General features: G+C 40.5%; 1 long non-coding RNA gene across 1 annotated transcript; it reads left to right on the top strand.

Moving 5' to 3' along the window:
• Nucleotides 1–8,990: 8,990 nt before the first annotated feature.
• Nucleotides 8,991–12,366, top strand: LOC140694968 (uncharacterized). The gene is made up of 4 exons (XR_012070622.1): nt 8,991–9,116; nt 10,370–10,428; nt 11,150–11,344; nt 12,091–12,366. It is a non-coding gene; the product is annotated as an uncharacterized lncRNA (long non-coding RNA).
• The last annotated feature ends 497 nt before the right edge of the window (nt 12,367–12,863 follow it).

The raw sequence follows: 12,863 nt of genomic DNA, 5'->3' as shown, positions 1-12,863 counted from the left end.
CTGGATTTGCTCCCATCTTACCCGCGGCCTGACCTTGGGGGCGGCCTCTAAAGACCCAGGTTAGTGGGACTCAGGTTACAGGTCAGTCTGCTCCTGGGAGATGGGCTCGGTGCGATCAGTGTGCTGGGATGGCTGCAGCAGCAGCGGGAAATTGTTGCAACCCCCGCTCTCACAGGGCAGCCCCAATCCCGCCATAGCAGCCGCCACCTTTCCCTGACAGCACAGCACCCGCCTTCCAGGAGCAGGCTGACCTGTAACCTGAGTTCCACGAACCTGAGGCAGCAGAGGCCAAGCTCAGGCCATGCGCTGGGGAGTTTGAAGCAAATCCAAGGGCTCCCATGGGCAGACCCCATAACCCGCCACTGCCTTTGACCACACCGTGCCCTCCTCCCGAGAGCAGGCTGACCTGCGGACAGTGCCTGGAGCAGCAGAGGCCGAGCCCTTGACGGGCCGTGGGGGAGATGGGGGCAAATCTACCAGCTTGCCAGGTCGCTGCCCATCTCCCTGCCGCTGCCCCATGTTCGTGGACCACTTGTTTTCAAGCCAGTGGTTTCCTGAGAGGCAGGCGTGGTGCAGTCAGGTGGCGGGGGCTGCAGGGAGGGGTGCTGCCCCAAGGGGAGCAGGTGGACTTGCTCCCATCTCCCCTAGGGCCAGACCTGGGGACGGCCTCTGCTGCCCCAGGTTTGCAGGACGCATGTCATGTCCGCCTGTCCCTGGAAGGAAAGCTCAGTGTACTCGGGGCAGCCTCAGTGGCTGACAAGGATTTTAGAAGTCGGCTCGAGCCCAGCATAACTAACTCTCCTTTCTTCTCTTGCTTCCTCAGTTGGTGGCTGTATCGGCTTTTTCATTACAGGTTATTGCTAGATAATGAACATAGGTTTCTGTGCTATATAGAAGAAACTTAACTTAAAATCTCTTTTTATATATAGTGGCTGACATTTGTAAATCTCGAACTCCCAAATTTATCCCTTCCTATCCCCTTTCCCTGGTAACCTTGACTGTTTACTAAGTCTGCAAGTCTGTTTCTGTTCTGTAGATGAGTTCACAGTGTCTTTTTCTCTCTTTTTTTACATTGCACATATGAGTGGTATCATTTGGTATTTTTCTGTTTCTGGCTTCTTTCACTTAGAATGACGATCTCTAGCTCCATCCATGTTGCTGCAAATGGTTTTATTTTGTCCTATTCATGGTAGAGTAGTATTCCAGTGTATAAATATGCCACAACTTCTTTATCCAGTCATCTGTTGCTACATTTAGCTTTCCTCCATGTCTCGGCTATTGTCTACAGTGGTGCTGTGAATACTGGTGTGCAGGTATCTTTTCACATTGGAGTTCTTTCCAGTTATATACCCAGATGTGGGATTGCTGGGTCATAGGGTAAGTCTACTTTTAGTTTTTTCAGGGATTTCCATGCTTTCCATAATGACTACACCAAACTAGATTCCCACCAGCAGTGTAAGAGGGTACCCTTCACTCTACAGCCTCTCTAGCATTTATCATTCATGAACTTCTGAGCGATGGCCATTCTGACTGATGGGAGCTGATACTTCATTATAGTTTTGATTTGAATTTCTCAGTTTATTAGTGATATCGAGCATTCTTTCATGTGCCTATTGGCCATTTGTGTCTTCATTGGAGAAATGCTTCTTTAGGTCTTCTGCCTATTTTAAGATTGAGTTGTTTGTTTTTTTGTTATTAAGTTCTATGAGCTGCTTATATATTCTGAAAATTAAGCCTCTGTTAGTCGTATCATTTGCAAATATTTTCTCCCATTCGTAGTTTGTTGTTTCCTTTTGTTTTACTTATGGTTGTCTTTGCTGTGAAGAAATTTATGAGTTTAATTACGTCCCTTTTGTTTATTTTTTTCTCTTATTTCCATTGCCTGGGTAGATTACCCTAGGAGAATGTTGCTAAGATTTATGTCAGATAATGTTTTGCCTATGTTTTCTTTTAGGAGATTTATCATGTCTTGTCCATCTGCATCTTAAGTCTGTACTCAACATCTGTGCTTCAGTTTTGAATTTTGAGCTTCTTAGAGAAAACCTACTCTTAGCTCATACGTCAGATTCAACATGTCTAAAGCTGATTTCATAATCTTTTTTCTTGCAGCGTCTCCACTTATTCAGTGGGATAATCATTCTTCCGGTCTTGAATACACAAAGGCTTGGAGTGGTCTTTGATTTGTCTTTCTCTCACCACCCTCCACATTTTGTCAGCTTCTTGAACTGTATGTTGTTGGTTTCAAGTGTCTATTCTGATTGCTGATACTCTGATGAAGAGCTTTCATCCCTGATACATGAATTTTTCCTTCTGCTGAATTCTTGGATATTCTCTCCCCCCCTTTCAGTCAACCTAGAGTTTTGGTGCTCCAACATCTACAGTCAAGTCAAAGACTTAACACAACCAGATCTCAGCCAGGGAGTCTCGACCCTTCATCATTTTGGACTTACATTATTTTTTCCAATCATTATGTAACTTAGCCTCCTAGGGTAACCTGTGCCTTATTAAAAACCAGGAGTCACCAGCCTTTTCCTATCCAGTTCTCAGTTAAAACAGATTAGAATTGCCCTGAGAACTAGTTGGAGCCCCATCCCCTTCATAGAGTCTTCCCAATTTATTCCAAATACTTCTAGCTCTTCTTTGTATTCCTGTACTGTTTATGATCAGTAGCCTGTAATCTTGGATTTGAGTACTGACTTGGTACCATTCCTGGGTGATTTCCAATGTGTCTCCTCACTTAGCTGGTAACTGGAGAAGACTCACTTGTTCAGCCTCCTTTATACCCCTCACCCTGCTTAGCATCGGGCAATAACAGGCATCCAGGCAGTGCTTGCCTTCTTTATTTATTCGCAGTGGTGGTGGTGTGGATTATAGCTAATAACTATTAATTCAGTGTTGCAGTTAAAAAAGAAAGCCAAGAAAATCCAAAAAACTTTATCTCCATGTTCAGTTTAGCGCTTTATCTCAATAGTTTTCTTAAGACTGTGTTTACATTCACATAGTGTTCAGTGCTTGTACAGTTCCCTGAGGCAAGCAGGTGAGATGTCATTATGTTTGACTTTCACGTTACATTTCATATTGGATATATTTGTGTAATGACAAAACCTTATTTTATAAGTAAACAGCCGGAAGCCCAGAGAGACTAAGAGCCTAACCCAGGATCACCTGGTTAGTGTTTGGCACAGGCCAGGACCGCAGTGCACATCTTCCAGCTGATCCTCTTCCAGTGCCTTTTCATTCCACTGCTGGGAAATGTAGCCCCATCAGCCAAACGGCCAAGTCACATTGCTGCCCCTTTACCTGCCAGTGATGGCAGTGCTACAAAAAGTGGCAAAGGAAAGGTCAGAAATAGGAGTGATAAAAGACATGGAAGTGCTGGAAATGGATCCTCAACCTCCTCCTCCCTACTTGAGCGCCTCACAAGTGTCCCACTCTGAGAGTGCTGTTCATTGTTTATAACATAGCCTTAAAATCAGACTGATCTTTTATAGGACATGCTTTTATCCTGGTCCCTTTCCTGCTAGTAGTCACCGTCATGGGCAGAAAGTGCCTGGCTGTGCTCTGTTTGTCACGTAGGTGGGAGGGAAAGTGGGAGAGGGAGTTGGTTGAACTGAAGCCGAGCTTTTTACAGCTCTGTTGTTCTAGGACCAGAGCAGTTCCACTCTTGCTTTCATCACCTCTCCACCTCCGAGTCCCAGCCACCCATTCCTGCCTGCTTCCCCACATGCCACGTCCTGGGGGAGGACAGAGTGGTGGGCAATGCCCCCTCCGCCCTCTGTTCTGGGAGGTGCAGGAGTCTGCTTTAACTTTTGAGCTGTTTTGGTAATTGGGCTTTTCCAGCTTTTCTAGACATCTCCTTTCCAGCTCTGAGAAATTGGAGATGTAACTTAACCATACATGGACTATACTAAAGTATTCAGTGACATTAGTGTCATGTTGTCTGTAATTGTGTTCTGTGACTGGATAGGAGGTTTTTTATCTCACAGGATGCTTCACATCCAATTCTAAAGGCCTAGAGGCTGCAGGTGTAATCCAAGTCCTTACATGTCTGTAAGGTAGACATGAACATTATTTGATAATATGACCATATGTTCATAGATTACGGTTAGTCCACCGGCTCTGTATCTAATGAAAGTTTAAATATCAAACGCTTGAAGAAAATTTGCGGGCCATGTCTTTTTGCCTGTAAGTAGTTGCAAAAACTGAAATCACAACTCTACCACAAGCCACAGTGTTTCCCAGTAGAGAAAGCCCTCTAATTTTACAACCTCTAAGTAATGCAGTGGTTCTTTGAGTGAGATGAGGGATGCCAGAGTATTTTTTGGGACACTAGAGTGGGATGACAAGTATTCTGGGACTGGTTACAGTTGAATCTCTACTTCCTATATCCTGGACTGATTACAGAGGCAATGTTAGTGCGGTAACCATCTTGTGGATGCAAGTGTAGCTAGGAAGACAACGAAGAAAATAGAAGGGATATAAAGTAATGGAGGGACTTCATAGCAGTACAAATGGCGACTTTGACACCACCAGCTGCTGATGTGAACTTTGCAAGAATTTATGAGAAGTGGTGGGTGTCATTGCAAGCAGGAGAGTTCTGCAGCTTTTGGGGTGAACAGGCAAAGGGGAGAGCAGATATGGTGGCTATCCAGGGGCTACTTTTGTCCTGAATGTGAAAATGTCCAGTCCCCTGTTCAATTTTGCAGCCACAACTTCACATGACTCAGGGCGTTATTTCCACCAGAATACCATAAAAATATAAACAACCTGTTTCCTAAAGTGTTTGTTCTCGATCTGAGATGATTGTCCTGTGGTGGTAGGTAAGTGGGCGATGGGGCCTATTACATCACCCCCTTTCACTAGAAGTCTACCTCGCTACTTTTCACCCTACTCCTAGAGGTGCTGTCATTCTGTTACACCTAGGCCTGTAAGACCGTCTTGCCTGAATCCTCACGTGAAGAGGGATGGTTATGTGCAGTTTTAAAAAATTGCTTGGGTCATGTGGTCCTTTGTTCCTTCCAATGGAAATCACTATTCCAGAGCAAATAGTATGCCTCCATAGAAAGTATATTGTTTGTAAGTTGTCTTCAGAGGTTTTGCAGTTGGTTTAAATATTTGCTTGGTGATGGCATCTTGATTGATTGAAGGAGGCAACCCTCACTAGGGGCATTGTGTGCTTTCTGTCTGAGAGTTCCTTTACTGGCAGCAGAGTGTTCGTAGGCAGAGTTAGAAAGTTACCTGGTCTGAGAAGCCGAATTTGCCAGCAGCTGGGAATTGGCAGAAGAGTCTGTTATGGAAGGAAAGCTTTAGGATTATCTGGTAGCAGAGTTCTGGGATCCAAACCCTGGGAAACCTCAGCTTTTGTAGAGTATGTTCTGTAACAATAGGCTATAGGATAATTTTTACACTTGTTATAGGATGTAGAGTTGGGGAAAGGCTTAAAAGTGAAAGAACCTTAAAAGAGAATCTCCGAATATTTTAAAGAAGACAGTTCTCAGAATGAGAGCTTTTCTGGAAAAGACCAGCTCTTCACTTCACAGGGGAAGCAGGGAGCAGGTGTAACTGCACTTACGGTAACTTAAAAGGTAAACCTTACCCTCCCACTTAGCTGTGTCCTGGTGTAGGTTCATCTCCCACATCTGTAGTTTTAGACCTGATGTGTCATTTTCTGGTACTCCATTCTGCTTCTTAGTGAGAGACTGACCCAAAGTCACATAGCAATTGAAAAATTGCGCAAAGGTCTTTATTGTTAAAAATGTAGACCTGTGGCAGGGTGCTGCATTTGCAATTGACTTTCAGTACAGAGAACACTGAAAAGAATGCAGTGTTATTTCTTTTTTTTATTCCTTTAAGCCTTTGAATAGAAGGTTTTCTTTGCAGAGTTTCTGGAGTACATCAGAACAAGCAGGAACTAAAATAGCTTTAAGAAATCTCCAGTATAGACGTTGCTTATAGTGTGGTATCTGTCTTATGTTAATTCTTTAAAGCAGGAAGTTGTAACTCTCAATTTCTTAAGCAAATATAAACATTCTTGACTCTTATTGACATTCTTTGTGGGGTGAAGCTGCTTTTGCTTCCATTCTGAGCATTGAAAGGCCTTCTATGATACTTCTACCAGTCCTCAGTATTTTATTTTCCCTCTGTTGTGAACTTGTTTTTAAATTTGAAGCAGATATAAATATCATTAACTTGCTACATATGTAGATATTCAGTGTTACATAGTCAGAAAGTTTGTGTACATCACACGTATCTACATAATTCCCCCCTTTCCAACTGTGTTCCTGATGAAAGGATGGTGGGAAATGGCATTATGGGCATATGTCTTACAGTACACAGTGTTTCCCCTGTTCCCTCTACCATATCTGGATGTTCTTTCATCTTTCAGCTTCTAGACTTACTTGCTCTTTTTCTTAAGCCAGGTGTATCTCATCCCCCTGCGCACACACACGTGTACACACACACACATTCTACCGTAGGGAGTAGCGTGCACCATCCAATTCTCCCACTCCAGCTCTGGACCCACCCACTGGAGGCAGTGTCTTGCACGAATTCATTTGTAAGTTGCTTTTTAAAACTCGAGTGGTCAGGAATTAGGACTGATATCCACACCTACTAGGCAGGCCCTCAAGGACAACTTCTATGGTTAATGCCAGGTTATCTTAATGTTTGACTACCTGGGTTTCATGTCTTCCTGTGCCACCTGTGTGACCCATGATTCCCACATTTCTGTCTCCTGCTAGAATTTTTCTCTCCAACTCTGGACTCTTACAATCTTCTACTGATTTGACACCTTCAATTGAAACTCTGATATCTTAAAAGCAACATGTGTAAAAACTGAGCCCTTTGTTCTCCTACCCCCCAAACTGGTTCTTCCTGCAACCTCCCCCATTCAGTTAGTGGAAACTTAATCCATCCAGCTGCTTGGGTTAAAAAGCTTAGAGTTACTCTGACTTTCACTGACATACCACATGAATTCTGTCAATAGATCTGGTTTAACACTGCCTTTAAACCATATCCAGAACCCAGCCACTTCTCACCATGGCTCCTGCCTCGACTGCTGCTTCCCTGCCCTGAGCCACTGTCCTCTCCTCCTGCACAGCCCTTTTCAGAGGCTTCCCACCTTTCATCTCTGACCCGTTTTGACTATTCTCACCCGGCAGTCAAGTGAGCCTCGAAAACCTAAGTTAGATAGTGTCGTCCTTCTGCAGTGCCTCCCCATTTCACTCTGGGTAAAAGCCACAGTCCTTACAACGTCCTCCAAGGCCATGAAGGACCTGCACTGACCCTTCTCCGCAGCTCCAGCCGTGTCCCCATTCTGGAACATGTGAGGTGTGCGCTGCCCTTGGTGATGGTTATTCCGTCCACCTGGGACTTCTTACCTCCAAGTCTTAGTTCTAAACTCAGTCCTCAGTGTGGCCTGCTCTGGTATTTAATACAACATCACCCTCATCCCATACCCTCAACTCTCTTTACCTTGCCCTTTTTTGATTTTTCCATGGTTCCTCTTTCCTAACATGCCACCTCCTCTGCTGCTCTGTTGTGTGAATTGTCATCTCCACCCCCATCCCAGCTAGACTCCAACCAAGCTCCGTGAGGACAGGAATTTTGTTTTGTTTATTGATCTATTCCAAGTGCCTAGACTAGTCCTGGGTACATAGTAGGCAGTCAAAAATTATTTGCTGAATAAATTTAAAGACTATTTTAAAAATGAATCATCCTTTCAGGAACGGGTGAGGATTGGAAGCTGCATGAAGGAAAATGGTGCAGTAAATATTGATATTTGCCTGTTGTTCTTTGTGTGATATATATATGTGTTTTAGTCTTAATTTGGTATCCCAGTTTCTTAATTTAATAGCTGTATTAAGGTGTAATTTACAGGCCATAAAATTCACACATTATAATTGTACAAGTCAGCCATTTTATCTATTTCTAGATTTGTGCAACTTTGTCCTCATAAAGTCCCCTTGTGTCCGTCCATATGCAGTTTGCCCTCCCCTCAGTGGCACCCTGATTTTATTTCTTTTTTTTTTTTGGCAATCACATCTCAAACGGATAATTTACACAGCAGTACTAATATAGCTTTGCACTTTTTGAAATGACACACTTAAATATGAAATTAGCGGTCATTGCTGAATGTAGGTAGCAGTATCCGACATTGGTGAAAAGAATGGACTTGAGTGTCAGACTGGCTGCAGTCTTACCCAGCTCCACCATTTACCAAGTTACCCAAATTATTTTCTGCCTCAAGCTCTTTATCTGTTATATGGGGGTAATAATAGCAGCTTACAGAGTTGTTGTGAGGATTAAGCAAACAGGGAAAAAAATTTAGTATAGTGGCCTGCTTATGTTATTACCTAAGAAATGGGCTTATGTTATTACCTAAGAAATAGCCTTGCAGGTAAAGGGCAAAATTCAAATCAGTTTCTAAAGTATATGTAAAATATAATCCAGTTCCTGCCTGGTTTGTAAACACGTATGCCTACTGAAGAATTTAAAAGCAGGCTAATTTCCAACAGAAAAGATCATTTCTCAGCATTTCTTTCAAAGATAGCTGCAAAATCACTTTTACTAAATGTTCCATGCCCAACTCTTACAGAAATTTGACACCACGGACGTAATTATCTACATTTTTGTTAAAATGATTCTGACCATCAGGAAGTGTTCTCAATTATATTTTAGCCTTTATGTTGAGAAATACTGTGAGACTTCTTCTAAATTAATGGGTGGGGGCATTCATTGTAGCTCTTGTAGCCTGATAAGCCTGCACTAAATTATCTTTTTTTAACTTTTAATTAAAGTAATAAATTAATTTTTTGCTGGGGGGTGGTAATTAGGTTTTTATTTATTTATTTTATTTTTAGAAGAAGTACTGGGAATTGAACCCAGGCCCTTGGGCATGCTAAGAACATGATCGTCCACTTGAGCTATACCTTCCCCCCTAAATTATCTTAAATAAGGTCTTTTTCTCTGTTTTGTTAATTTATGTACAGATGCGCAAAGCAGGGTCATCAGAAGCCTCTCAATCACGAAGATGATAATAGTGAAAAACATTGCGCAGTGACAGTGAATCCTTGGCATATGAAGAAAGATTGTAAAGTCCTGAATGAATTAAGAAGGTATTGTTACATTAACATACGTGTAAGCATGGCTCTCTTACCTTTATTTTTCACTTTATAATGAAGATAATCCCCAACCGTCACGGTTGCTTTGTTTGATAGAGGCCATATCTAAACCCTTTTCTGCAAGTTTTTTAAATAAGAAAGAGCAGCTAATTTATCAGAAGTGTGAATGGTGTAATCTGGTCTGTCTAGTATGGTAGCCACGAGCCACATGTGGCTATTGTGAATTGAGATGTTCTATAAGTGGAAAATACATAATAGATTTTCAAGACTTCGTACAACAAAAATAATGTAAAATATTATTAATAAGTTTTAAAAGTGTCAATCACACTTTTGAAATGATAGTGTATTGGATATTTTGGGATAAATGTAATTATTACTGGAATTAATTTCACTTATTGCTTTTTATTTTCTAAATGGAATTACTGGAAAATTGTGACTTGCACTATGTTTCTATTGAGAGTGCTGGCTTCTAACTTATTGCAAATAATATGAAAAGAAAACTTTGATTAAAAATTTTGTAATTGAGTCGTTGATTTACATCATATTAGTTTCAGGTGTACAAAATAGAGGCTCCACATTTTCATAGATTATATTCCATTTAAAGTCACCATAAAATAATGGCTATATTTCCCTGTGCTGTATGATACAGCCCTGTAACCTATCCATTTTATACGTAGTACTTTTTACCTCTCAATCCCCTAACCCCTCCCTGCCTCCCCTCTTCTCCTTCTCCCCATTGGTAACCACAAGTCTGTTCTGTGTACCTGTGAGTCTATTTCTGTTTTATTATAGTCATTAATTTGTTTTATTTTTTAGATATACATATAAGTTAATACATAGAATATTTGTTTATCTTTCTCTGACTTATTTCACTTAGCATAATACCCTGTAGGTCCATCCATGTTATTGAAAATGGCATTATTTTATTTTTTAATGGCTGAACAGTATTCCATTTGTGTGTGTGTTCATGGTATGTATATATGTGTGTGTATATATATGTATACATGTATATATACATATATATATATATATAATATACCACAACTTCTTTATCCAGTCATCTGTCAGTGAACATTTGGGTTGTTTCAGTGTCTTGGCTATTTTAAATAGTGCTGCTGTGAACATTGGGGTGCATGTGTCTTTTTGAATTAAATTTTTCTCCAAACATATACCCATGAATGGGATTGCTGGATCACACGGAAGTCTATTTTCATTTTTTTATGGAACCTCTCTTCTGTCCTCCATAGAGGCTGCACCAATTTACATTCCCACCAATCGAGTAGGAGGGTTCCTTTTTCCTTAAAAGGTAAAAAATTCTCTACATTTACCTACCTTCCTTTCAGTTTAGGACATAGTTTGGCAAAAACCAGATAGAATTTAATAGGAGTAAATACAGTATTTATTTTGAATGTCCATGCATTATGGATAGATATGTTATTGATGAGTTGGTTCCCTATTTTTGTAGGTGCAGATGTTTTTATAGCTTCACAGACATTTCAGTCTTGCAGAGAGGAAAATTTCTTTTTATTTTGCTGAACTTGTCCGGGTGTCTTTATCGGACTTGGTCCAGGCCTGCAGAGGTGAATACACATCCAAACCTGAACCATTTGAATGTCTGCAAGATATTAAGAGTCTAGAATATCAGATCTGGACTGTAACTCTGGTAAATGACATCAGTGACTGGACTCAAGAAAACTCCATTTGAGGACAAAACCTTTCATAAGCCAAAAAGGCTTTGAAATTGTGGCAAAGCCAGAGACTTTTGTGCACCACTTATGGCCACAAACCCATGAGGACAACCACAGGCCTTCTGGAGTGCCAAGGAAATTCCATGTGAGGAGTCCAGCACTCACAGGAATCCAACAAGTCCCTGTCTGCCAGAACACTTTCATTGCTACTGTGCTGTTTTGAGTAAATGTCTTTTCATCAGGTTCAAATTGGTTTGTTGTTATTTTTTTGCATAAAAAAACAACTTCTTGTTCCCTGGTGAAAGTAAAAGCCTAACATTTTCTGATTTCTTTTGACAGAGAAAACATGAGCCTGTGGATCTAACCTCATCTGTGATGGTCTGCAGCTGGGAGCAACCAGATCAGTGTCAGTCCCCTTGCAGCCATTGGCTGGGAGCCTGCATGTTCCTTGGAATGGTATTTGAAACATGTCACACTAGCCGTGCCTTCGCTGTGGGCTGGGAGGCGAGTCACTCAGAATCTGCATTATGGAATGTATGTTTCAGATCTACAGTTAGGAGATCTTTTTTAATAGCCAGAGAATATAGTCATAAATATATCTATTAATGTATTTATGCAAGAACATTTTTAAAGATTTTTTTATTATAAAAAGTTTCCCCCCAAAATTGAAAATGAAAGAACAATGGAATTAAAAATCATCTGTACCTTAATTATACATAAAGAATCATAAAATCCTTCTAAACTTTTTTTGTTCAAATGAAGATATTTTTCCCTTCCAAAAAGGAAAATTATCATTTCACATTTTTTTACTTTCTCCTTTTATTATATATTCCATATCAACAAATATAAATCTTTTAAATCCCTTTTAATGGCTGTTTAACACTATATTGAACAGATATGTAAATAGTCCTAGGTTTCAGAAATTTAAAAAATTGTCATTACAATACCACTGCAAAGAATATTTTGGTGTTTCTATTTTTAGTTACTAATTTGGACTAAAAATTAACAAGTTTGCTTTTCTTCATCTAAAACATTGGTTATTTTATGAAGGAACTGTAAGGATTTTAAATAACTTTTCAGTAATTTCAACAAAGAAATTATCTTTAAGGCAAAAATGTATGATGGATTGCAAATCTATTTTTATTATATCTTCACTTTTACCAGTGTGACATATGTGTGTGTTTACACAAGTGCTTTAACTACCAGCAACGTAAGAAAAATCTGTGTACTAAAAATGTGAAAATACTTTCCCGGTTTGTGTTTTCATTCTCCCAATGTAGGTTTTGGATGACAAGCTTGTATTTGCAAAAGTACACCCCCTGTGGGAGGTGTTCTGTACATACGCTGAGATACTGCACATAATATTGCCTCTGAAGCCCAATGATCTGAAAACCCGGTCCTCAGCCTTTGATAACTTGAGATGTTTTATGAAAGTCCTCCAAGTGGATGAAAGTATCAACAACCGGAACAAGAGCTTTTCTTTGCCCTATTTGAGAAGAGCTCCGTGAATGACTTTTATATTCAGCATAGAGATACATTCTCCAATCCAACCACCAGAAACCGCATTGTAAGTCTAAACCGAGTTTAGCTGCTGTCTTGGGGGTGATTTAGAACCTGCTGTTGAATTATCAGTGATTTGGTTTGGTTGGTTTGATTTGGTTTTTAAAAGCTGCCCATAAAAAGGAAAAAAGAGAAAGAAAAGAAATATGCCTACAGATTCCTGTTAGGATAGTAAACAGTGGCTGGTTAGTTACCTTGTATAAACCACAAGCTCTCTTAGAACATTTTTAGGTTTACTTCATCCTTTCTCAGATCAAGTATCAAGTAAGGGACAGTGTTAAAAAAAATTCAGGATTAACAGGTTTGTGAGCTCCAGGATTTGCAAGGCAGTTTTCCCTCCCCATGGTGTAAGTCAAATGGCAGAATTGAAATAAAGCACCTCATGTATCCTCCGGTGTTAACAGGAAAAGGCTAATCTTCTTGACCTTGTTTCTTCCTGGGTAAAATGAAGATAATATATCAGGAGGCGACAAGCTCATTTAAGGCAGGAAGC

This window comes from Vicugna pacos, unplaced genomic scaffold (genome assembly GCF_048564905.1).
Source record: "Vicugna pacos unplaced genomic scaffold, VicPac4 scaffold_114, whole genome shotgun sequence".
Lineage (NCBI taxonomy): Eukaryota > Metazoa > Chordata > Mammalia > Artiodactyla > Camelidae > Vicugna > Vicugna pacos.
The sequence above is the reverse complement of the archived record's forward strand: the minus strand, read 5'-3'. Positions and strand labels throughout refer to the sequence as shown.